This window comes from Lissotriton vulgaris, chromosome 12 (genome assembly GCF_964263255.1).
Source record: "Lissotriton vulgaris chromosome 12, aLisVul1.2, whole genome shotgun sequence".
NCBI classification, from domain to species: domain Eukaryota; kingdom Metazoa; phylum Chordata; class Amphibia; order Caudata; family Salamandridae; genus Lissotriton; species Lissotriton vulgaris.
The window spans coordinates 656,738,467-656,765,971 of record NC_141700.1 but is presented as its reverse complement, the minus strand read 5'-3'; the positions used below and the strand labels follow the sequence as shown (position 1 = coordinate 656,765,971).

General features: G+C 46.6%; 1 pseudogene; it reads left to right on the top strand.

The window, feature by feature from the left end:
* The first annotated feature begins 286 nt into the window (after positions 1 to 286).
* On the top strand, positions 287 to 27,385 carry LOC147677949 (tubulin beta-4B chain pseudogene; annotated as a pseudogene).
* The last annotated feature ends 120 nt before the right edge of the window (positions 27,386 to 27,505 follow it).

Here is a 27,505-nt window from a genome sequence, read left to right as displayed (position 1 = left end):
TCACTCACACATAAATATGCTTCTACATACACATGCATACACACACTCACAGATGCACACTCTGCCTACACACACACACACACACACACTCCCTTACATAAACACACTCAAAACTGCAAGCACGCACACAACACACACACATGTAAAAGCATTGTGTTTTACTTGCCTTAGCTGCCAGGGAAAGTCATATTCCAGCTATTTGAACTCCAGTTGTTGTAATTAGACTAATAGTGGATATTGTAATATTATTCACTATTAGTATAATGAAAAATGGACAAAACACGAGATGAGTGAAACCCCCACCGACGTCCCTAAGGACGAGCTGCTTCTGTTCCTGCCACTGCTGATGCTAGGGGTCAGAAAGACAGTGCCAGGGGTCACAAGAGGTATGGCAGGGATCGCAGCAGCGACCCCTGTCTACCCCTATATAAAGTCCATGGCCTTGCACCTGAAAGCTCCTAACATTATTAGATCATGTGACAGGTACTACTTTATTTAATATACTCGCTCTGGTCTGGTCCTATTAAACGGCATGCCAACGAGCTTCTGCCCATGCTGGATACAGGGTCAAAGGCAATTCCCTGAAGCCTTTTTTGGTGAAATGTTCGAGCTATAAATTCTTAAGTGCTTAGTATGATACAGCACATAAGATATACCAGCTGTCTATAGGAAACGCCTGTTTTCAGTAATAAGATATAGGCATTTTAGCATTTTAGTGATTTACAAAAGAGTGTTGCAATAGTCTCTGTTCTCTGAAATTAATTATTCAAGCTAGACTATTTCCAGCTGCGATGTACCATATTTGCACAAATGAACACAGTATGAAATTGATTGATTTTTAACTCCACATAAACATCCCCCTGACTTGACTAACAATACAGTATAGCTAGTATTTCATTTCGATTATGAAACTGAATTACTTGTGTGATTTACAAAGCCAGTAGTATTCAGAGCCATAGTTGCAGAAATGTGATCGACAATTAACCACGACTTCAATTGCAAGCTTTGGTGACCCCAAAAGCAAAGCTTTAAAAAAGTCTTCATGTGGAGCTAATATATTGCTTTGCACATAACTTTGTCACCCAAACACTAGCAACTCTCAAAGATTATCACCTGAATTCGGAAGGAGGTAACACCGCGTTCTGAATCTGCACTTAACATGGTGTGGAACTGTTAATTTCATCTGTTTTGGCCCACTTTATATGTTTGTGACCAGACGAATCCCTATGTGTGGATGTATCTTGGAAGTCCGGTATTTGCTAATAAGCCGTAGCCTTTTTTATTCAATCCAAAACATATACAGAGTGATCCAGTTATCCATTCCACAGCCATTTCCATATGCTGATTATATCAGTGGTCGAAGTGGGGAAAAAAAAGTAGGGGAACTGTGGGTGGAGAATCAGGGGGCGGGAACAACCGAAGATTGAATCAGTGGGCGGAGTCAGGGGTGTGGCTAGAAATAGCAAAACATACCAATTTTTAGTACGTTTAGCATTTCACTGACCAGTTACAGCTTATAACGTTATTTAATTAAAAGAATGGATATGTTTATTTGAGGTTTAATTCAGGAAAAAGCAAACACTCATAGGGAATACAGGTTTATGTAAAGCATGTGAAATATATGCAGGAACAACATGTTACCTTAATGCTTTTACTCTCATTGTTCAGAAATCCATGATTATTTTTTGTCTCAAACATTGAGGTCATGAATGCAGGGCTCCTCCTATATACATGTGTTAAGCAGGGCTCAGAAGAGAAAGGGACTCTTCAGGAGAATCTAGACTCACAGAAACCCACAAAGGCTCCTTCATATTCATGTCAGCCTGCTGGCTGCTCAATCATAATATAGTAAAAAGAACAACTGGTGGACAGAATGCAGAGCAATATCATACATTCACCCCAGTGCAGAGAGATGGGCCTAAATCCATTGTTTATTTGCTCACATGCGATTTCAGTTTGGACCCAGCCATATGCAAATCAGTCTTGATCCTGTGCCCAATGAGAACAGTGTAGCCCGAACTGCCAGGCCAGGTCCTCCCTGGACTGGAAACAAGCATCCTAGGACCGGTTTCGGGCTTTCAGCCCTCATCAGCCAGGATAGCTTGATTCCATTGGCATGGAGAGCACAGGACTCATGTCTGAGCATACCTGTCCCACTCGGGGTGACAAATGCAAAAAGAACAATTGATGGACAGAATGCAGAACAAGGTCATACATTCACCCCAGTTCAGAGATCGGGGCTTAAATCCATCGTTTTCTGCTCACCATGCCATTCCAGTTTGGACCCAGCCATATGCAAATCAGTCTTGATCCTGCGCCCAATGTGAACAGTCCAGCCCGAACTGCCAGGCCATATGTATTCAAGTGTCCTTTCATTCGGGAAGTGAACACAAAGCAGTACCCACTGAACTATACACATAACATATTGCTCTTTGATATGCATGGTACATGTTCTTTGCAGCAGGCATATTACCCCTCTGCACTACCTTAGATGAGTAAAATAGCCACTAGACAAAACATGCTCCCATCTCCCTCCAGCAGGTACATTGATCACCAAAGTTATCTTGGCACTTGTATTTTTGACCGAAACCTGCTGAATATACAAATAACTTTGCAGTGTTTTTAAAACTCCTGCACTTGTACAAAACCGGTCCCCCCAAACTAAACTGGCCCCCTACCCTTCCAGTCGCCCTGGGAAACGCCTACTCCTGCCCTTTCACTGCTCCTGTCCAGTCAGTACTCCTGCTCATGCTCGATCAACACTCCTGCTTCGTCAATTCCCCCGACCCCTCCCTTCTCCTGGCCCATCACTTCTCCTGCCCGTCACTGCTCCTGCCCTGTTCACCGCTCCTGCCCTGTTCACCGCTCCTGCCCTGTTAACCGCTCCTGCCCCGCTCACCGCTCCTGCCCCGTTCACCGCTCCTGCCCCGCTCACCGCTCCTGCCCCGTTCACCGCTCCTGCCCCGTTCACTGCTCCTGTCCCGTTCACTGTTCCTGTCCTGTTCACTGCTCCTGTCCTGTTCACTGCTCCTGTCCTGTTCACTGCTCCTGTCCTGTTCACTGCTCCTGTCCTGTTCACTGCTCCTGTCCTGTTCACTGCTCCTGCCCCATCACCTCACCTTCCCGTCACATCCCCTGCCTGTCATGTCACCTGCCTGTCACTTCTTGTGCCCGGTCACCTCTCCTGCCCTGTTGCCTCTCCTTCCACGTCTCCTCTCCTGCCCTGTCGCCTCTCCTGCCCCATCACTGCTCCTGCCCCATCACTGCTCCTGCCCCGTTCACTGCTCCTGCCCCGTTCACTGCTCCTGCCCCGTTCACTGCTCCTGCCCCGTTCACTGCTCCTGCCCCGTTCACTTCTCCTGTCCTTTCACTGCTCCTGTCCTTTCACCGCTCACATCCGGTTACTGCTCTAGCTCATGCCCCGTCACCTCTCCTGCCTCGTCACCTCTCCTGCCTCGTCACCTCTCCTGCCCCGTCACCTCTCCTGCCCCGTCACCTCTCCTGCCCCGTCACCTCTCCTGCCCCGTCACCTCACCTGCCCATCACCTCTTCTGCCCATCATGTCGCCTGCCTGTCATGTCACCTGCCTGTCATGTCACCTGCCTGTCATGTCACCTGCCTGTCATGTCACCTGCCCAGTCACCTCTCCTGCCCTGTTGCCTCTCCTTCCACGTCTCCTCTCCTGCCCTGTCGCCTATCCTGCCCTATCACTGCTCCTGCTCCGACACTGCTCCTGCCCCCTTCACTGCTCCTGCCCCGTTTGCTGCTCCTGCCCCGTTCGCACCTCCTGCCTCGTTCACTGCTCCTGCCTCGTTCACTGCTCCTGTCCTTTCATTGCTCCTGTCCTTTCTCCGCTCTTGTCTTTTCACCGCTCACACCCGGTTACTGCTCTAGCTCATGCCCCGTCACCTCTTCTGCCCCGTCACCTCTCCTGCCCTATCACCTCTCCTGCCCGTCACCTCTCCTGCCCGTCACCTCTCCTGCCCCATCACCTCTTCTGCCCCGTCACCTCTCCTGCCCCGTCACCTCTCCTGCCCATCACCTCACCTGCCCATCCCATCACCTGCCTGTCATGTCACCTGCCCGTCACTTCTTGTGCCCGGTCACCTCTCCTGCCCTGTTGCCTCTCCTTCCACGTCTCCTCTCCTGCCCTGTCACTTCTCCTGCCCTGTCGCTGCTCCTGCCCTATCACTGCTCATGCCCCGTTCACTGCTCCTGCCCCGTTTACTGCTCCTGCCCCGTTCACTGCTCCTGCCCCGTTCACTGCTCCTGCCCCGTTCATTTCTGCTGCCCCGTTCATTTCTGCTACCCCGTTCACTGCTCCTGCCCCGTTCACTGCTCCTGCCCCGTTCACTTCTCCTGTCCTTTCACCGCTGCTGTCCTTTCACCGCTCACACCCGGTTACTGCTCTAGCTCATGCCCCGTCACCTCTCCTGCCCTGTTCACCACTCCTTCCCTGTTCACCGCTCCTGCCCCGCTCACCGCTCCTGCCCTGTTCACCGCTCCTGCCCCGCTCACCGCTCCTGCCCCGTTCACTGCTCCTGTCCTGTTCACTGCTCCTGTCCTGTTCACTGCTCCTGTCCTGTTCACTGCTCCTGCCCCGTCACCTCTCCTGCCCCGTCACCTCTCCTGCCCCGTCACCTCTCCTGCCCATCACCTCACCTGCCCGTCACATCACCTGCCCGTCACATCACCTGCCTGTCATGTCACCTGCCCGTCACTTCTTGTGCCCGGTCACCTCTCCTGCCCTGTTGCCTCTCCTTCCACGTCTCCTCTCCTGCCCTGTTGCTTCTCCTGCCCTGTCGCTGCTCCTGCCCTATCACTGCTCCTGCCCCGTTTACTGCTCCTGCCCCGTTCACTGCTCCTGCCCCGTTCATTTCTGCTGCCCCGTTCATTTCTGCTGCCCCGTTCACTGCTCCTGCCCCGTTCACTTCTCCTGTCCTTTCACCGCTGCTGTCCTTTCAACGCTTACACCCGGTTACTGCTCTAGCTCAAGCCCCGTCACCTCTCCTGCCCGTCACCTCTCCTGCCCCGTCACCTCTCCTGCCCATCACCTCACCTGTCCGTCACATCACCTGCCTGTCATGTCACCTGTCCGTCACTTCTTGTGCCCGGTCACCTCTCCTGCCCTATTGCCTCTCCTTCCACGTCTCCTCTCCTGCCCTGTCGCCTCTCCTGCCCCATCACTGCTCCTGCCCCATCACTGCTCCTGCCCTTCATCATCCCCATAAGGTCACCAATCATAGACTTCAGAACATTGGAATATTTTCTTAAATCACTAACAGACTCCTAAATACTGGGGTCAAACGCCGGGGCTGTCATTGCTTGAGTTGGAAAAGATTTGTCTGCACAGATGGCGTCATTATCAATGGGGCTTTGCAGGGGGGCGAATCTGTTAGTACATGCAATTATTAAATCTGCCAAATCATGTGCACATGGGTCAGGAGGTGGTGTAAATACTGCTTCCAAATATGAGCTTACTCGTTTGGTTATGGGTGCAAAACCACTCTTGCCCTTGGGTTTCTCGAACATCTTTGGAATGGTGTGTGTTACACCGGGGCCTGTATGGGGAGGACAACTGTCAACAGAACTAGAAGTGGCGTGAAAACGGCCCCGGTGCACCTCCGGGCCGAGATTGCCGGGGAAACAGTCTGGTAGGCATTGATGAACGTTGCTTCAGCAGGTAAACACTGTGAATATCACTGCCACAAAACCCAACTAATAGCAGCTTTAAATTGGCATGTAAATTTGCTGGCAGCGTCGTCACAAATGAGGTGTGATCACTGGCATCAGAGTAGCCGTTTTCGCACCATGCTACACTGATGGCCCTTTCAGTCTCACTTTGCAGGCCCTTTAGACCCAGCGGGGAATGGGAGGAGGTCGGGCGCAGTGCAGAGGCCTTCTGAATATTCACGTTGCACCACTCATGCGTGAAAAAGAAAAAAAGGTGTACTTTAAAGTATGGCAATTCTACAGTCCCCGGTACGCTCTTTCAAAACTAAGAAGTAGGGGAACGGACTAACATAATTTTAAGAAGTAAGGGCACGCCCTGCCCTTCCGTCCCCGCCCACTTCTAACGCTGGATTATATACATTTACTACGGATTTTCGAAGCCATATGTTAGGACCGCCTCGCAATTGCCCTGAAGAAGTCCAATGTTTGGACGAAACGTGTTGGCTGGTCTACTCATCACGATTTTTTGATATGTTTAAATTAAATTGTAAATAAATAAAAAGGATGACTTGAAGAACAACCATGGACGCAGATCTTGTAATTTTGTGACATTGTTCATAAGGTGGTGCACCAATAGCTTTGTTTTGCTAAACTTTGTTAAGTTCAGGTGTGGACTGCACCGTAACAGTGGGTGATTTTATTGTGTGCACACATATTTAGAGTTTTTCCCATTGTTGATATCAAATTTGGGGATAGCAGGTTAGGTGCTCTCTTGGAGTTCTTAACAGTGATTAAGTCAACATGATTTGAAAGAAATTACGCTAACCCAAATAACAATAAAGATTATGAGGCAAACAGATTAAAAAAAATGTCAAACATAAGGTGCAGTAGAACAGGACCCCCCAATTAATGATGTAGATTCTAAGTGATCACCTGGAGCCCTTCCTTGGGTGGAGCGGGGGAGGGGGGGGGGTCACCCTTCAATCGAGGCTCAAGCAGAAGCCGTGTCCCTATAGAGTCTCATTGGGAAAGATGTAAGTGTGGGCTTTGAGCTTTGATTGACAAGTGCTGTCAGATGCTGATAAGCATTCAGATCAATACGGTGACCTCAACCGGTTCGTCCAAACAGCGACAGTTTTGTTGAATACTTTTATCGCTCAACTGTCTTCACTTTGCTGTTCCTGCCATGTTTTCTGCCTCACTGTCCTCTGAAGGCACTTTCGCTTCTTAAAAAACAAACATTTTATTAAATATTCAATACACAAATATAATTCCAACTAATTCCAAAATCCTATCGTTTTTATAATCCCCTCTAAATAAAGGAACGAATAATTTAACAGTTATATTGAGTAACAGAAGGACCTGTCATTGAGGCTTGTTTAAAAAAAATAATGATAATTGATGCTGTAAAAATTCTGTCCACCAGACAACACATTAAAGGAAACATATTCAAGAGAGGAAGAAAGAGAAGGAAACAGAGCAAAAACACCAGTCAAGCATCTTGATCGTATAATTTATTATAAGTGTTGCAGAGCATTTCATCATTCCCGGATGTGTCCTGTTGTTTAAAATGCATTTTCTACAGTCGAAAACTGAATTCTAGAGATTTTTAGTCTTAAATTCTCTTTTTCAGAGGACTTTTTAAAGCTTTATGAAATGACAACAGAGAACGGAGAAGTCGGAAGCCGGTGTCTTCTTTATTCCACCTCCGTCACTCGCCGGAAACAAGTTTCTGCCGAACATTCTCGAACGGTCCTGAAGGAAGGCCAAACCGTTACCTTAAAAATATAACCTTAACCCGAGAACAAAAGACTGATTTGTCTGTCAGAGTTTACCTCGCGATATTTCAGGAATCACAACATGCCTAGAGCATCTGTCGGCTTGATGGCAGTTGTCCAGCAGTGATGGCTGGAAACAGATCGAAGACTGAGCGGTCCCCAGTGTTAACCTCTTCTTTTCAGCTGGTTTTGTTCTCCCCCCCTCATCAACAGTTTTTCTTTAAAAAAAAAAATACAGTTGTGCAGGGAGTGAAATTGCAGATAAAAATCAAAAGATACCTACTCTGACTGCACCAATAAATGAACTTCTGCTTTTCTCTCCAACAAAGAAAATGCCTTATTATAATGTCAGTGTGCTGCATATATTAAGCAAAGCAAAGAAAGGAACTCTAGGACGTTTCTAATTTATGTGGAGAACATTCAGAAAGCTGAAAGCTGAAAGACACTCAGCGCCTCATTTACAAGAAAATGACGCAGCACGGTGCTGCAAGCCATGTAGCTGTGCTCCGTCATTTTCAAAGCGGTGGGATGCGTCGTATTAACAACAATATCATGAATCCCTGGGCTTTCGCCTGTGCTGGCGCACAATTGGCTGCCATGCGCCAGCGCAGGCACCCGTGTGCTATTTTGAAAGGGTGCCTGCGCTGCGGGTATGATTGTTTTGGTGTAGGGAGGGATCCTGCACAAAAACAATAATTCATGGCATTTTCCTCTTTCTGCAGAAAAAACAAGGAGAAATAAGGATGTTTCATTTTGTTGCGTCATCTGTGTGAGGATTACCAAATTTGGTAACCTGCGCATAGACGAGATCCCTTCTCCTACCTGTGAAATGTCTCTTTATGGGACAAAGTAATAGAAATTGGTTGTAAAGTTCAGGAAAAGGAGTTTTTGCTTTTTATGATTGTTGACCCAATCCTTTTTCCTGATAAAAAAAAGGGTAACTCCCTCCCTATCACAGACAAAGCCCCATGCACGGAACTGGTGGGGTGGCAACTCCACACCTGTAAACACTCGTACAGGGTGGGCACCGTGCAATTACAAGTGAATCCATACAGAATGAGAATAACTGTGTAACCTGGATTTATCAGGTGGAATGTATTTTGGCCAGGTAAAGGCGTGCCACGTGCAGGAAGTCTGGAGGGACTTCTGATTGAAGACCAGAAAGGTTCTCTTGGTGGAGGACCCAAAAGGGCCTTCAAATCAAGGACTACATCCCAGATTTTACTGCTGGTAAGTTCATTAGGTCTTCCTTTCTTTTTAGAGTTGTGGGCCTCAAGAAGTTTGTATTTCCTCGGGGCAAGCGGAAGATGGGTGGGGTGCCAAGGGGAATTCTTTCGAATGGCAGACATCCTGTAAATGAAAACCTATCTGGTTAGAGACGACAACCAAAGTTAGCTGGGATAGACTTGAGATGAAAAAGGATAGGTCCTCACACCTTGGTCAGGTTCCATGGAGGATTTTCCAGGACCTCAGCAACCTAGAATTGATGTCCTAGCCACATTAACCCCTTCGACGCTCATGACAGAATGGTTCCCTCACGAGCGTCGGTTGGGCTGTGCTTGTGACAGAACCGTTCCGTCACGACCATGCCCGTTTTCGAATCTTCAGCACAGCGCGAAAATTTGCGCGGCGCTGAAGCGGTTAAAGGGGCATGTCATGTCTAAAAATAAACCTGGTGCTTGCTATTAGAATCCCTGGTATTGAGTAACATTCGATCCATGAATGATGTACTGGGATCCATCATCAAAGGAGGCCCTGGTAAAAATGAAATTATTTTCTGCCTCATGACCCTCAGCCCGCATATTCGGGCAACACAATGGAGTCCCAACCAGTGTGAATGCTGATGTGCCAGAGCTGGTGTCTTCCAATCCGCCCTTTGTCCTCGTGTAGGCCAGATCCTAATAGATACAGATGTATCTTGGCTTCAAGCTTCTTGGGTTTATCTCAGATGAGTTGTGGTCCTGGAGCGAACATCAAAATTAGTGTGTGACTTGTGTCTGGTAACTTCAATAAGTTAGTGCCCCCTCTTTCTGGATTATACCCCAAAGGAATGGTCAGTCAGAGAATAACAAACATCTGAGGAGAATGTTATCTTCTAAATATTGGTTGAAGTGCTTCTTTAAAGAAAACCAAGGACTTGAAACCACATCTGCTTTTGATATTTTTTTCACTGACATAAAAGCTTTATAATCTCTGTGGAAACAATTGTTCTTTTCAGGACTAGGTAAGTCCTAGGGGAGCCATAGCTGCATGTTTATTCCAGCCCACACCATATTTACCTCCACCAATATCGGCTTTGACCAAATTGTCCTCTCGCTTATCTGTCTCCATCCCATTATCCACCATTTTATAATTCTCCGACACAACACTCCCACTTCATCTGTCACCACCACAACAGTTTTCACTCTCTGCCTTCTACTGTACCTAGTTCCTCCAATGCCACTTCTATTCCTAGGGAGGTTGGAGTGAGAGTCCAGCTTTTATGGGCTGTTGGGGGCTATAATTGCTGTTAATTTGGCTATCTACTGGTTGTATTTCCTAATATCGAGGTCATTTAATTTATCTAGTACATTCACAACATCAAGTACCATTAAATCCTCAAAGAATGTTTATTGGGAAATATACATTTACTATTCCTAACTCCTTATTTACTCGACAATATAATGAAAGCCCATACTGTGGATTCGATATTTGTGTAGGTCGATATTTCAACCATCACATGTGACACCCACTGCTGCCCCACCTTCTAATATATGGGTATCCCATGCAATGAGCGGGTCCCGCTACTCTTTCCCAATTTGCTCAATCTGTAGCTACTCATGGTTCTTCCCCCAAATCCAGTCCTGGTTTTTGCAATGGTAACTCTCATGCTTGCCAAGAGCAGTTCTGCTGGAACATTGGAAGATACTGTGCTAAAATCTAGAGGATGTGTTTATTTCAGTCGAGATGGAGAGGCAAAGACGAAGGCCATCTGTTGTGTTTTGTAGAAAATGTGTGAGCAGGGGGAAGCCAGGAACACATCGTTTGCTCATCCACTTTGCATGAAAATGTGATGGCTCCCTGTGTGGGTTAGAAGAAGGACTTGCGGCTGCAGCGAGCTGGTCTTTGGCCACCCCAGGGAAGCTATAAATGATGCAAGGACGACCTGCCCCTCATGTCTTCATTCCTTGCCTCTGCGACAAACATAAAATATTAACATGCCGGTATTGGCACCGATGAAGAAGACCAGCAGACACCATGACAGCTGGCTGTAGGTAGGCAGAGCTTCCTGTGTTCCCCGTCGTCCGCCATTGCAAGAGTCTGAGAGAAGCCAACACGAGAGAAAGAAAGTAAGGAGCACACTGAAACATGTCAGTTGGTTTCCCTTTATTATCTGTAAGGCGGCTGTTTATAAGAGTTGATGTTAGGTATTAGAACATTGGAACATTGAAAGCAAAGCTTGTTGATGATAATGATGTGGCTCAGGGCTTATAATGGCTGGTATAAGCCTTCTGCTCCAACATTCCAATGTTTGTCTTCTATTTCTCCCTTTTTAATTCAGAACATGCTACCCTCAGTGGGTGGAAACCTCTCATAGCCTTAAAGCCCTTCTGCCTCAGGCCATATCGGTTGTTAAAGGCCCTATCCCTCATTATAATCCCTTGCCTGCGGATTGGGCCTATAACTCAGGTTCAGGGCATTTAACAAATGGTATAGCCCTCTGCAGCAGGCTATAAGGCTATATTAGAACATTGGAGGGTTGGAATCTTGATTGCGGACAATGAAGTGGTTCAGCGCTAATAATGGCTGGTATAATTCTTCTGCTCCAACATTCCAATGTTTGTCTTTCTATTTCTCCCTTTTTAATTTAGAACATTCTACACTGAGTTGGCGGATTGTTCTGAAAGCCTTATAGCCCTTGCCTGCATCTCAGGCCTATAATTCAGGTTCAGGGAATTTAACAACCAGTATAGGCCTCAGCTGCAGGCTGTAAGGGTATATTGTTTTGCCAATCAACAGTTTCCATTGTTTAAATATTTTTCACAAATACCGACTTCACGGTTAGTCTTTGTAAGTGTGGGTCCTTGTTTAGAGGCAATGTATGACCACAATTTGGACAACTACCTTAAAACTACCATCACCTACCAGGCAACGCATGAATTCATAAAGCTACCCACCGCCTTTAAACACACTTGTCACTGCCTTGGTGACTTGCCCAGTAAACACTGTACGGACATTTTGAACCATGGGGCCACAGACAGGTACGGTAAGGTTGCTTACCTGTTTAATAATGATAACGTAAAAAAAATAACGAGGTAGCTCAGCAGGTTAAATCTCCCACTGAGGAGAGCTACGTGTAACTTGGCCACAGGTATGAATACTGGTGGATCTGCCCTGCCTTTCGCACTTATGATTTCTAATTACATGAAAACCACTTACCTACTAATATGTTTTCTATGTAGCATTTAAAGCAACAGTTATTTCTGTGAGCTATTTCAAAGTGTTGTGCTGTAACTAACAGGTGTTACTGTTCCCAATTTAATGATACTGACTGTATCAACCAATAATGGATGAAATTCACTGAGCTACACTCATTGAGCCAGCTGGTCACTAAAAGGGTAAAAGTAACATTTGTTGTATCAATACAGATATTGTGCTTTATAAAGTTAATAGTGTAAGGTGATTATTAACAACATAATGTGGAACCTCACTTGTGTAAATGCTACAAAAGGCGCTTTGTTTAATTATTGCTAGGAATTGTTTCATGTACCCATGTTGCAAGATGAGCTTCTTCATACCCTCCCTACACTGCACAGACCGAGTAAGAAAAGAGAACAAAACCTAGAGGACCTACTCTCATTAACATTTTGGGGAAAATGGTGCCAACCGATGCTAGTTACAAGTTACAACCCAATTTTTAAAACCTTTTGAGTTAAAACTTTTATGTGTCGGATTAACAGAAATATATTTGCCAACATATATCACAACATTTTGCCATAATGTTACAACCTCGCACCACGGTGAAATACTGAGTTCACTCTTTAAAAAAAAAATCACAAATAACTTTATGAAGGTGGAGACTTACATTGTTGCACTCACATTTGCATACGCAAATCAGGCTGGAATGGAGCATGCCAGAATTTGCGTGCATGACAATATTTGTCATAGGATTGTGCACGCAAACTCTGCAAAGCGTAAGCAGCCCAATTCTCCTGTGACGTAGCCTTAATATCCCATTGGCCAAAAATAGGATGTGCAATATTTCCAATATTGGAAATAAGAGAATAGCTAAACCTGACCCAATCACTCAAACCAGCAAGCAATTACAATTGCATATACATAGGCGACACCCCTAATTCTTTGACAGCTGTATAGGGTTTTTTAGAGATTTCAGATAGTGAGGGCGCTCTGTCTAAAATTCAACGTTATGGAGTGCTTGGTAATTGAGTGAGTGAGTGGTGCGTAAAGAGCGAACGGAAAAGCCCTTAACCGTTCAAAAGAAAATCAGAGGACTTTCACAACAAATAAAACAGCAATGCTCTCGCACACACAACAAAATGTAACTCTAAGTGTTCATGTATAACAAGATAAAATGCTACTATAACAAAAATAAACAGATGCAGATCCTTGTGTGTTTTCCTTGTAGGTGGGTTGTTTAATGAGTCCACAACCGTAGCAACGGTCCGCAATCAGCCGACACGTGTTTCGTCGTGTTATGGTGAGTCAACACGACTCTTCAGGGCTGACAATAGAAAATAACGTGTGTATAGGTTTTGTATCACATATTTTCTTACATTGGATACGTGACAAAGGTGATTCATATGTGCACTTCTAAAATAAAGTACCGTTATCTCCCACAAGTTGTGCTTCTGATAAGCTTGAGTTCTTGTGTGTTTGGGCATGCTTCCTAAAATACTTTCTGAACACATTAGGTCACATAATGTGTTGGTGACAAAACACCAGGTTGTGACTCTAGATGAAGTGATGTGACATGTGCCATGCTCACGACGATCCTACACAAGAAAATCTCAAAGTGAGAAAAGTGCCGCTAATTATTATAGATCAGAGTGTATATTGGTCTGTGACTTCATATTAGTTAAAGGTGCGTGCACTACAAGTGAAGTCTATGATTAAGTCAAAAAACCACAGAGAAAGCGAAAAATGCATACCTTGTGGCACAACCCACGTGTAGGCAGGTCGAAATTGAAAAAAAGTAATTCTCAGGTGGAATGTTCTGTTTAGAAAAAACGAAGGCATAAGAAAGGGGCAACGTGCTTCAGGTAACAATGTAGTTGGGAGAGAGGATTGAAAAAGTAGGCTTACCAGTGTTTAAATGTTGTCGGCATCTAGTAAAAATTATAGTATTTAGCTTTGGTTCTAGAGCAAAGGAAATGTTCCTCTGTGAATATTCAACCCGCCAGGTAAAGCGGACGCTCACAAGATTTGCGCTGTGTGAAAAAGGAGAACCGAGTGTTAAGTGTATTCGATAAGTTGTTAGAGATAGATAACCTTACTAAAACAACGACTAGTCTGTAGAAAGCTAAAAAAAAGTGACTGTACCTTAATACGTGTGTGTATTAAGACGGTACCGGGAGGGGATCCAACTCTTGATACAGCACAACAGTTGCGTTTATCATCCAAAAGACTTCCTCTGTGTCAAAAAGAGAAAGTAAACATGAGGGCGGTAAGAACAGAAACGGAGTTTGGACCAGCTGGATAAGTGCTGAGTCCAAGTTAGTGTGATCGTGTGAAAACGATCTTTTTCTCTAACATTGCTAAAAGCCACATATGTGGTTAATAGAGACTCACCAAAGAAGTGGTATCCCTCCTCTTGTGTTTCCCGGTCGCCGTGTTCCGAGAGACGGACACGTGACCGGAAGGAGGAAGTGCCTTTAATCAAAAGGTCTGTAAAAGACTAGACCGTGACCATGGTTATGTGGTCGTCCATGTAGGGAAGATCAAAGATAACTTCCCGTGGTGGTCAGCCAGTCTGCGAGAGAGTGACAAAAATCAATTTTAAAAAAACAGTTTTTAAAGAGTGAATACGTTATGTTATTGATAGTGGGTAAAAATGAAAATGAAACTCGATAAGCTTCAGTTGGTGTATCATAATGATATTACCGATCGATTGTGATTTTTTAAAACGAATACATAGTCGACACGTAATGCTTTCTCCGTGTACGTTATTGGTCGCAGTAAATTGGAGGTGAATAATGCCTCGATAAATTATACATAATTAGGGGCGAGAGAAGTTTGTAATTGTCGATACTGTTCATTTCAAGTCGTGTGGTTCCATGTGGATCGAGGTAGAAAATAAAAGAAGTCGGAAATCTGTGACGCAATGGTGAGCCAGTGAGCCGTCGTGAATAAAGCCTGTACAGAGGTGTGGACCTAAGATGAAGGTGCCCTGTACACATGCCAGTTCGTGACACAATATATCATAAGCTAGCATTAATCATGTCTCATCACGATCGTGTAATCACTAACAATTGTTAAACAAAGTGCATTCAGAATTCATATATGTAAAAGATGCTATACGTTTACACATTGGTGCTTGTGGTATTATATAATATTACAAAAGAACATTCGGAGAAAACAGAAAGATAACATTAAGGTTCGTTATATAACTGTATCAAGGAATGTAAAATCTGTACAGTAAGTGGATCCCTTAGAAGAGGAAAAGGTGGGCGCTCTAATCCCCCAAGAAGAATTGGAGTTCTGGGTCATAGTTAAGTCCGTGTTCCACGCATTGCAAGCGCATGATCCACGTGGCTTCCCTACGCCTCAGTACAAGTTCTCGATTGCCCCCTCTAATATTGAGAGGAATCACGTCTATCCCAAAAAATCGCACTTTGATGTCATCCTCCAACGGTTGGCATTCTGCAATATGTAAAGCCACTGAGTACTTGGGATCCCTTCTTTGTATGGCTCTCATGTGTTCAGCCAATCTGTCTTTGAGGGCCCTGATAGTGCTGCCTACATAAATTTTGCCACATTGGCATTCAATGATATAAACCACAAATTTGGTTATGCATGTGATATTGTGTCTGATTTTGTAAATGGTTCCATCGAATCCCTTGAAAGTTTTCGTTCCATGTTTGCCCCATATGCACATAGAGCAGAACCCACATTTGTGGAATGCTATGCTTCGTGTGGTGAGCCAGTCAAGGGCTGTGGTGTTAGGTGGAACAGTTGGGCTCAGCTTATTTTTTAAAGTAAAGCCCTTTCTGTATGTAATGGCTGGTCTCTCGGGTACCCATTCTTTGAGAACAGGATCACCTGTCAGGAGGTTCCAATGTTTGTTGAAACTCTTTCTGATGGTATGATTTAAAGCGTTGAATTCTGTGATTAGTCTTATTTTTTGGTTGGAAGACTCAGGCTCCGTGCGTGTCTTCAAACAGTTCGGTCTTGAGGTGCGTCTAGCCCTTTTTCTGCTTTGCTTATGGATTTTGGAGAGTATCCTCTATTGAGGAATCTGTCCTTCATATTAGCAATGCAGTTTTCGAATTCAGTTGATTCACTGCAGTTACGTCTAGCCCTGAGGTATTCCCCATAAGGAATTCAGCGTATCTGATGTACTGGGTGAGAACTGGAAGCGTGAAGGATGGAATTGCAAGAAGTGGGTTTTCTATAGAGCTTACTATGTAGTTCGTTACTTTTGACATAAAATTCAAGATCTAAGAACTCCATCTTATTTTGGCTGTGTTGCATAGTAAATCTTATTTCCCATGTGTTATTATTCAGATGCTCAAAGAAGGAAAAAAGTAGTTCTTCAGTACCAGACCATAGTAAAAAGCAGTCATCAATATATCGACCCCAGAAAACTATAGAGTCGATATATTTTGCTCCTTTAGTACCCCAGATTAAGTCTGCCTCCAAGGCCCCCATAAAGAGATTAGCAAAGGAGGGTGAAAATTTCGAACCCATGGCAACTCCCTTTTTTTTGGCGATACCATTTCCGATCAAAAATGAAGAAAATATTCTCTAGAATAAGGTCCATCATGTGTAACAGCATTTTAGTGTGTGCCCACAATGAAGCTGGTCTGTTTGATAGTATTTTATTCATGGCTAACATGCCTAGTTTAGGATTGATGCTTGTGTACAAGGACACCACATCCATAGTAACTAAAGTCGTGCCCTGTTGCCATTCCATGTCTGTCATGATGCTCAATATATGTTTAGAATCCTGTATGTGTGAAGGTTTGTCACGTATCCAATGTAAGAAAATATGTGATACAAAACCTATACACACCCCTAATTCTTTTTCCTTCTTCTTGCGACATAGGAACAGGCCCAGACTGAGAAGATGGATCCACCACCTATGAACCGGACAAGACATTCTGTGATCACCCATGTGGTTGATCACTGTGGCAACTCTTCAGTGTGTCCTGCAAGCAGACATGGGGGTTGAGGGTGCACCGGTGGGATATCAAGAAGTGGCACGGCACGAAGAAGCCTGTTCATGAATACGCAAGGTGGCAGCTGCGATGCCTGGTGATAGGACTCACCGTCAAAGAGCAGTGCATTCTCAACATCATTCACCCTGTATTGCTGCACGGCTAGTCTGAACAGAAATAAATGCTTGTCTCATCATATTTCTGTCATTACAGCTGTCTCATCATCCACACAGCATGCTTTTCAGACAGATTCACATGACCAAGTGCGACTCACACACTGCGACAGCCATCGTGACACAACGCTATCTTCCCACATGTACAGTAGTAAACCTGTTGGCACAAATGTCCAACATAGCAGGCTTATCAATTGCTTCTTGCATGTTTCCAGTGTCATTGGGACCAAAGTGGGCAAACTCTACCCCAACCAACTTCCTGGGATTGGCAAAGTTACAACCTGGAATGGCGAGGCAGCCCAACCCAGTTTCAGAGCCAAGTAGTTACGCTTTTCCATTATCACCCACTTACCCTGGCCTGTAGGTCAAATGAAAAACGCATATCCATGTACACATTCATGTTAGCTACACCTTCCATCACTTCCATGTGTATTTGCTAGTCAGGCAATAGATATATTAAGCCTTGGGACAAGTGGGCTCTGTCCCAGGGCCCCAGCCTTTCAGGAGGCCCCCTGGTAGAGCCAGCTCTGGTCTGCAGAGTCCTGCCCTGGTGACCTTGAATCATTCTTAAATAGAACGATTCTTTAATTTGTTGTTAATGTGGGCGATGTGTCAGAATCTATCACAGAAATTTTGCAGAAAATGTGTTTCATGCAGCATCCATAGATTAAAACAGGACCTCACGTATGTGAAATGGGAGGTAGTGACCGAGATTATTTGCAGTAATATTAGTGATCTGCTGCTGTGTTACAATATTGAAAACACAGGTCACTGTCCCTGAATATTAGATGTAAACATATTTAGAATTTAGAACAGTGTGCCCGTGCACTGTCAGTGACCTGGCCAAAGAGGGCATGAAAGAGCAGAAAGTGGATCATGAATTCAAAACTGTTCCCAACAGGGGCCCCCAAAATAAGTTGTGCCCACGGCCCCCAAAATCCTTAAGATGTCCATGTAGGAGAGTAGGGTCTGCAATCCTATGATCACCCAGATTTTTTGCTTTTGTTTCACTGGTTTACGACTTTCTCTGGCTGTGGGGCTGCTAATCAGACCCACAGCCTAGCTGTTCTCTCACTAAATTACAACGTGTACCTTAGGTGCATGTACCAATTGGTACTGGGCCACCTTATCAGACCCTGTAACTCAGGGCATAGGTGTACCCAGGCCTACCAGGGGCTGCAGCATGTATTATGCTACCCCTGGCTGGCCATCTAAATCTGACACAACTGGCTGCACGACAGCTGGGGCAAGGTGGTGTAATCACCCTTTGCTTTAGATATAGTATTCCTATATCTAACCCTAAAATAGACACATGTATTCCTGTAAGTCACTCCTATGGCAGGCCTTAACAATCCTGAAGGCAGAGTGCTTGGAATTATGTGAGATGGTGCTCTGGCATGAGCTGAGCCCGTCTGCAGCTTGCGGAACCAATTCCTAATAGCTGTTCTATGATAACGCGTACCATATACTCTTAAGTGCATTATAATCCTCGCGGTTATTTGCCAACTTTGGTATCGCTTTATCAAAACATGTCGAGTAAGGTGTCATACGAATTGGGATACTAACCCCTCGCCAATTCTGGCGACGGGGTTAGCATTCCACCCTTCTAGAGGGACACGACATGTATGTAACTGTGAACCCCGGTTAAAGTTAACTCGAGCCTCAGCATCACAAAATGGATGCTGCCACCACAGACACAAGTCTGACCCCCTGCAGCTGGGAGTCCTTCCAGCGAGGGGAGCTTGGACAAAGGGTTTCCTGTCAGGGGCTGTGCTAGCACCATCCCAGACAGGGTTTTGTGTATCCCAGGTAGGCAGGGCTTTACAGGAAGGTGACTGCAAGTAGCAGCCCGGTGCTCACTATGCATAGGCCGGCTTGAACCAGTTCCAGGGGCACACCAGCCCCTGAGCTGGGGAAAGTCCGGCATGGGAGAGGGGTGTAACCACCCCCCTTCCTGGTCCCACCCCTAGGGCAGGACCTAGTCGCGTACCCACCCCTTTCTTTAGGATAAAGGCAGGAGCGGGGACCCTTCCAAATTAGATCATCTTTGAATCCTGAAACTACTTTCTACGAAAGGAACTCTCGACTTCTTCTCAAGATTTCTCCCTTGTGACTAAGGAGTAGTCACCCTGCACCCGCAGGCACCATCCAAGAACACTGCGCTTTGCTGCACGTCCTTCCTCCGGAATCCGACTGACCAGCATGACGAGACCCGGCTCCCCTGGCACCTCTGACCTCTACCTGCATCTACAGCTAAGCTGAGAACCGTGGGTGCGACGAGACCTCGAGGGATTGGCCATCTTCAAGACCGCACGACGCTTGCCCAGCACGACCGCCGAGGGATCCTCGAGTGAGTGCTTTGGGGTCCGAGAAGCCCCAACCCTGAGCAGCTCCAGCACCGAAGTCCAGCCTCCCAGCATCTCCACGATCTGCATGGGGCCCTTCTGCTTTTTGCTGCTCACCGCGTTGTCTGGCTACTAGCCCGCTGGCTTGTGGCCTTCCCGATGACGACCGACGACATCAACACCACTGGTCTGGTTGCTCCAGACTGGCTCTTGCTCCCCTTCAAAAGAGGAGGACCCTGGACCCTCCTGGTCCACTCCAGACGCCATTTTGAGTCCACCGCGTGGGCTTGCATTTGCCAAGACTTGTTGCCCCAATCCTAGGTCCAGCGACGTCGACAGCAGATACCACCGTGGGACAGCTCGCACCTCCATCCTGGTTGCCGACAACGCCTCCTGGTCCGTGAGACTGCAGAGCCCAGCGTCGCCCACTCACCTGGTCGAGGTGACTCCATCCGGTGCCATCCTGGTGCCCATCTAATCACTGGCTAGTGATTCAGAACTTGGTCCCCTCTGCTTACAGGTGTCTTCCATCTTCGATCCAGGCTTGGATCCATCGAACAATCTTCACTGGTCGCCTGCCAGCAACTTCTTTCTTCAGGCTCCTGGTTCATCAGCGAGGATTCCCGACGACACTTGAACCCTATGCAGCCGCAGCCCCTGGGCTAGGTAAACCGAGTACCACGGTGCTCCAGCATAGATCCACTCTCTAAGTGTCTTCTAGATCCACTTTTGTTTTTGACCTACCTAGTCGGGTTCGCCCGAGAACACTAACTTTTGCTTTTACGAGCCTCCATAGACTTTGTCCCGCATTACGCGTGAGAGTGCACACTCTGCACCCGAGTCCCCTAGGCCTCCTGCTAGTAATCTGAAGGTTCAGTAGTCCAGTCCTAGCGATTCCAAACCCTATGAGATTAGTACTTACCTGCTAGTAATTTCGCATTCCACTTTTAGAGTATATGGTTTTTCGTGCCCCTCGGGCATTCGTGTAAATTGTGCAACTTAAAGTATTTTCGTAAGAGTTTTGTTGTGTGCTTAGTACCCTGTCCTCATAAAGAGTCCAGGGCTGTTGTGATCTAAATAAATACACTGTTTATTTTCATAACACTTGTGTGGTGTCCTTTCACTTGGTATTCAAGGGGTATATGTGTGGTATAACAGCTGGCTTAACACGCCCTCTAGAGCTTAGCCTAAAGACTGCTCGTATCCATGCTACTAGGATAGCTGGTCTATAAGGTTGACTTACAACCAATCATCAATAAGGGTTGTTTGGACTGATACATAGTGATCACTAGAATAGTGAGCACTGCATATCAGGCCAACTTCTCACATTGGTGGCAGCGGTGGGATTTGAGCTTGCTGTTGTTTTACCACACGTATCCTAAGAATATCATTGTGAAAGATCACATAGGTACCTAGGTACATATAACTTAGCTTAGAATACTCTGAGTTCTACTGAACCAGCTGTTGTAGTTCAACAAGGCTTAGCACACCTTGACTACAACTCTTAGCAAGGGATCAGTAGGCAAACATATAGTGTAGGTAGGTGCATCACTTACACCACACTAGAAAAGCATGTCAGACAAAGGAGGAAACTCTGAGTCTCCCCTTGTGTCAGTTGACCCTCCACAGGTCATGTCAAGATATGCAGCTCTTAGCTTCCAGGAGATGAGACAATTGTGTACCTCCAGGAAGCTAAAACAGGGTTCTAACCCTACAATTCCCTTTCTGATTGGTCTCTTAGAGACTTATGATGCCAGGAGAACTGCTAACCCAGATTCTTCTAATCCAGATGGGAACATGCCTCCCCTAGAGAGAACCCGAGGTGACCCTGACCTCATCCATCTCTCTGCAGAGGATGAAGAGGATCAGGAGTTATCAGGGGATGAGGCAGACAAGAGTTCAGTGGTAGTCAGAAGGCTTACTAGGACCAACTTAAGCAGGCATGAGAATGGATTTGGGGGACCCCCAGGCCCACTCTCAGGCAGGCTTAACATTGGGAGTGGACGAGTTAGGTCTCTATCTAGAGGCTCTAACAGATCCATTCGAACCAATGGCTCTCAGACCTCTTCTCACAGAGGGATGACATCCCCTCAGAGAAGAGAGCATGAAGCTAAGATGAGGGAAGCCAATCTGAGGATTGAAAGGGAAGAACTTGCCCTGGCCAAAGAGAGGCTTGCCTTTGCTAGAGAGCAGAAATTGAGTGGGGTAGACCTCACTGGTGGCAGCATTTTACCTATCAATAGGGACAGGAGTTTAGACACTAGACACCTGAGTAAGATAGTGCCCCCCTTTAAACAAGGGGATGACATCCACAAATGGATAGCTGCTTTGGAGAGGGCCTGCACTGTACAGTGTGTCCCCCAGAGTCAGTGGGCAGCTATCTTGTGGCTCTCCTTTGAAGGCAAAGGTAGAGATAAGCTCCTCACTACTAGAGCTGAGGATGCTAACAATTACCAAGTCCTGAAGAATACACTGATAGATGGGTTTGGCCTAACCACTGAGCAGTACAGGTTGCTGTTCAGGGATACCCAGAAAATTCAGTCTCAGGATTGGTCTGACTTTGTGGATTGTGCCACTAAGGCTTTGGAGGGCTGGTTGCTGGGCAGTAAGGTTACTGATTACACAGGATTGTACAATCTGATCATGAGGGAACAGATTTTAAATAATTGTCAGAACCAGTTGTTGCATCAGCACCTTGTTGATTCAGATCTGACCTCTCCCCAAGAATTGGGAAAGAAGGCAGACAGATGGGTCAGAACAAGGGTTAAGCAGAACCAGAACCAGAACCAGGGTGGTCAGAAGAAAGCAGACCAGAAGGGTAATGAAAAAAAGGAACAAAATGACCAGAAGTCTTCGACAGGCCCCCAACAAACCAAAGAGGGTGGGGGTCAGGCTTCCCAGAAGAAGAAGAATCAAGAAGGCCAGTCAAAAAGGTGGTGCCAGTACTGTAAAAGTAAAACTCACTGGTTTAGTGAGTGCACCAAGAAAGGAGGAGGGAAGACTCCTGCCACTGCAGCCCCTAAGGCACCTGTGCCCCCTAGTACAGCCAGCAGTGGTAGTGCACCTCCCAAGGGTTTAGTTGGGTTAACCTTGGGATCTGAGGGATGTGACAACTTAGTTGGCACACTCACTCAAGCTGTCCTTGTCTGTACAGGGGATGTGGATATGTCCCCTGATTAAGCATGGGCGGAAAATCCGTTTCGCTCGCGGATTTTGCGGATTTTCGGTAAATTCGCAATCCGCGAGATTCGCGAATCTCCCGCAAAATCCGCAAATCCGCGAGCAGCGGATTTTGCTCGCACTGTTCGCACTGTTCGCGTGAGTTCACGGCTTCCCAGTACAACTTCGCGCCCCGCGAATAAGTGCAAAATTGCAGAAATACGATCTTAGCAAAACTGAAACTACTTACCAGGTTCAAAAGTTCAGGCTCATCATTAGTAGCCATTTCCTGTAGTGCTTCCTGAGGGGCCCCTCCAGAGTTCAGTTGCCAGTTGCAACTATTATGTGACCCCGCTCTGAACCTCAGAATAGTTACACATATGCCACAAAGGTCCTGAATTACAGCTAAGGGAGACAAGCAGGAGCCAGGCTGGAAGTTCAAATCCATTAATCAGCCCCTAATTCATTATTGTCAGTTGGGGCAGGGCAGGTGTTGTAACTAATTTTGCAACAATGAAAGCACTTAGCAAGTGCAAAAGATCACTAATCAGGAAGCACTAAGGAAGCAGGTGCCAGCTAAAAAAATATTCTGTGACACATTAATCAGCCCCAAATTAATTCAGGTCACTTGAGGCAGGGAAGGTGTGCTTGCGTTGCCACAATAATGTACACTGACTGGACAACCAGAGGGTGCTGTGATGAAACAGAGGGTGGCATGGGTGGGCCAGAGGGTGGCATGAGTAGTCAGAGAGTGGCAGTGGTGACAGAGAGTGGCAGTGATGAAGAAGAGTGTCCCAAACAGGCTGGACACGTAGAAACAACAAGTTCGCGAAACTTGCGACCCGACAGGTAAGTTCGCAATTTGCGACATTGTACAAAACCCTCGCGAACTGGCAGAAACCCGCGCAAACACAAAAAAAAAAATCCGCAAATTCGCGAGAATTCGCGGATTTTGCGGATTGCGAGTTCGCAAATCCACAAAATTCGCGAACGCGAGATTCGCAAAATTCGCCCATGCTTACCCCTGATGTAAGTCCCAATACTTTGGGCAAATACAGGCAGACACCTTTGATAAATGGAAAGATGGCTCAGGCCTACAGGGACACTTGTGCCAGTGTCACAATGGTGACACCTAACTTTGTGGACCCTGGACAGATCATGCTAGGTACAGACTACCTAGTGACCAATGCCAGCAATGTCACTACCAACCATAGTGTGGCAATTGTGGCTTTCTCCTGGGGAGGGGTAAGTGGCCAAAAGAAAGTTGTGGTTAGTTCAGACCTCCCAGTTGATTGTTTGTTGGGCAATGATTTGGAGACATCTCAATGGTCAGAAGTGGAGCAGAGGACTCACATGGAAATGTTAGGTTTACCAGCACATGTGCTTGCTGTGACTAGGTCACAGGCCAGAAGATGCCCCACTGAACAGGTGCTGGATCCTGGAACAATGGACCAGACACCTTCCAAGAAGAAGAGCAGTAGGGTTAAGGCATTGCCTTCCCCCTTGCCCCAGGTTGAGGATCAAGTCTCAGAGGAGGCTGACCTACAGGAACTGAGGGAAACTGAGCCTAAAGAACTTGAACTTGATCAAGTTGAGTTTCTGGGCTCAGGGGGACCCTCCAGGGAAGACCTGGGGAAGGCACAGTTAGACTGCCCTTCACTTGAACCCCTCAGACAGCAGGCTGCTGCTGAGGCTGCAGGGAACGCCACAGGTACCCACAAGGTATACTGGGATGATGGACTCCTGTATACTGAGGCAAGAGACCCCAAGCCTGGTGCAACCAGGAGGCTGGTTATCCCCTTGTCTCAGAAAGGTTTCCTTATTACCTTGGCCCATGAGATTCCCCTTGCAGGACACTTAGGCCAGACAAAGACTTGGGACAGGCTTGTCTCACACTTTCACTGGCCTCACATGAATGAAGATACCAAGGAGTTTTGTCGCTCCTGTGTCACTTGCCAAGCCAGTGGTAAGTCAGGTGGCACAACAAAGGCCCCCCTTATACCAATGCCGGTGGTGGGGGTGCCCTTTGAAAGAGTGGGGATTGACATTGTTGGTCCAATGGAACCCCAGACAGCATCAGGGCACAAGTTTATACTGGTGGTGGTAGACCATGCCACCAGGTATCCTGAGGCTATTCCCCTTAGGACCACTACAGCACCTGTGGTGGCAAGAGCCCTAGTTGGAGTGTTCTCCAGAGTGGGCTTCCCTAAGGAGGTTGTTTCTGACAGAGGTGCAAACTTCATGTCAGGATATCTGACTGCTATGTGGAAGGAATGTGGTGTCAACTACAAGTTCACCACACCCTATCATCCACAATGCAATGGGCTTGTTGAAAGGTTCAACAGGACCCTAAAAGGGATGATTCATGGACTACCTGAAAAGCTCAGGCGTAGATGGGATGTCCTGATACCCTGCCTTTTGTTTGCCTACAGAGAAGTCCCACAGAAGGGGGTTGGCTACAGCCCTTTTGAACTTTTGTATGGACATCCTGTAAGGGGACCCCTGTGTTTGGTGAAGGAAGGATGGGAGAGACCTCTCAAAAAACCTGCAACCAACATAGTGGACTATGTACTTGGCCTCCGCTCCAGGATGGCTGAGTACATGGAAAAGGCTACTAAAAACCTTGAGGCTAGCCAAGAACTCCAAAAAGCTTGGCATGACCAAAAGGCTGTCCTGACTGTGTACCAGCCTGGACAGAAGGTGTGGGTGTTGGAGCCAGTGGCCCCAGCAGCACTCAAAGACAAATGGTCTGGGCCCCACACAATCATTGAGCAAAAGGGAGAGGTCACCTACCTGGCGGACCTTAGAACTCCCAGGAGCCCCCTCAGAGTGCTCCATGTAAACAGGCTCAAAGCATATGTTGACAGGAAGGACATGAGTTTGCTCATGGCCACAGATGAGGGACAGGAGGAGGAGAGTGACCCTCTCCCAGACCTGCTCACTCAGAATCCTGATGATGGATCAGTGGATGGTGTTGTCTTTTGTGGCAGCCTCTCTGAACATCAGCAAAGGGACTGTAAACAAGTTCTTCAGTCCTTTAGACATATGTTCTCTCTGACACTAAGTCAAACCAATTGGTGTACCCATGAGGTTGACACTGGTGACAGTCTGCCAGTTAAGAGTAAAATCTACAGACAGCCTGATCATGTCAGAGACTGCATCAAAACTGAAGTGCAGAAAATGTTGGAGCTGGGAGTCATTGAACCCTCAGATAGCCCTTGGGCTAGTCCAGTAGTTCTAGTGCCAAAACCTCACACCCAGGGTGGTAAGAAAGAGATGAGGTTTTGCGTAGACTACAGGGGTCTCAATGCAGTCACTAAGACTAATGCCCACCCAATACCAAGGGCAGATGAACTGATAGATAGATTGGCTTCTGCCAACTACTTAAGTACATTTGACTTGACAGCTGGGTATTGGCAAATCAGGTTAGCTGAGGAAGCCAAGCCCAAGACAGCATTTTCTACCTCTGGTGGGCATTATCAATTTGTGGTAATGCCCTTTGGTTTGAAAAATGCACCTGCCACCTTCCAAAGGCTGGTGAATCAAGTTCTCACTGGGCTGGATGACTTATGTGCAGCATATCTTGATGATATAGCTGTCTTTAGTTCCACCTGGGAGAATCACCTGGTCCACCTGAGGAAAGTTCCAGTTATGCAGAGTTTTCATTTGTATTTGTATTTTGTATGGGGTATTTCTTTCTTTTTTTTTTAGCACTTGATCTCATTTTAATTGTGGTCACATGGAGGCGTCTTAAGTACTTACGATCTCAATTGTTCACCCAACCCCACCCCCGGTTCAACGGGCTTCTTCGCATGTGAGGTTCAATCGTGACACCTTGATTTACAAGTGACTGCGTTCTCAGCTCCTACTACCACACCATACAGGACTGACGCTCTGAAACAGTGAAAAGAATGCTGGAACTTGAGCCAGACAACAGAAACGAGTGAAAGAACGAAACAGGAGTGACAGGGAAGGGACAGGAAAGGTTAGCAAGCAGCCTGGAGACAAGCTACATGGAAACAAAAAATAAATTGGGGTTCCTCTCCAGCACTCCACCCAGGATGTGTTGACTAGGAGCCTGCTCACTTAACTATTGACTGTAAACAGAAACCCGCATCTGAAAGAACTCCCCTAAAGAATAACTCAGGACTGACGTGGTCCCAAGCCGCTTCCAGTATCCGACCAAACAATGGTGAGAAGACCGAAGTCTGGCAGACTGTAAAACGCAACCAGGGGGAAGAGGGAGAAGGGTGTGGTCAACTCATGCTAAAAGGCCGAGCACTAGTCTGGACGACTAGACCGGGCATCCACAAACAGGAAATGACAAATGCATCGACCCCACGGGTACCTACCATGGAGACAGTGATCTTCAGCTGGAAAGGATAAACGTGTACTACAATGAAGCATCAGGTGGTAAATATGTACCTAGGGCCATCCTCGTCGATCTGGAGCCAGGCACTATGGACTCCGTGCGGTCGGGACCATTTGGACAGATCTTCAGACCAGATAACTTTGTCTTTGGTCAGAGTGGTGCTGGCAACAACTGGGCTAAAGGTCACTACACAGAGGGTGCTGAACTTGTGGACTCTGTCATGGATGTAGTGCGCAAGGAGTCTGAGAGCTGCGACTGCCTACAGGGCTTCCAGCTGACCCACTCTTTGGGGGGTGGCACCGGCTCTGGCATGGGCACGCTGCTCATCAGCAAGATCCGTGAAGAGTACCCCGACAGGATCATGAACACCTTCAGCGTGGTGCCATCTCCGAAGGTCTCGGACACCGTGGTGGAGCCCTACAACGCCACCCTGTCTGTCCACCAGCTGGTTGTATGGGGTATTTCTAAAGCGCTGACTGTCGCTCCGAAAGGAGCATCCTGGCGCTGAACATGTGTACAAACCAAATGATAAGATCTAAATGGCAGCCATTACAAAACCATCTGACAGGCTCAAAATCCAGGTTTTTAAATGCTTCCTGAAGGCGTTTTCCTGTACAAGGAGTCTGAG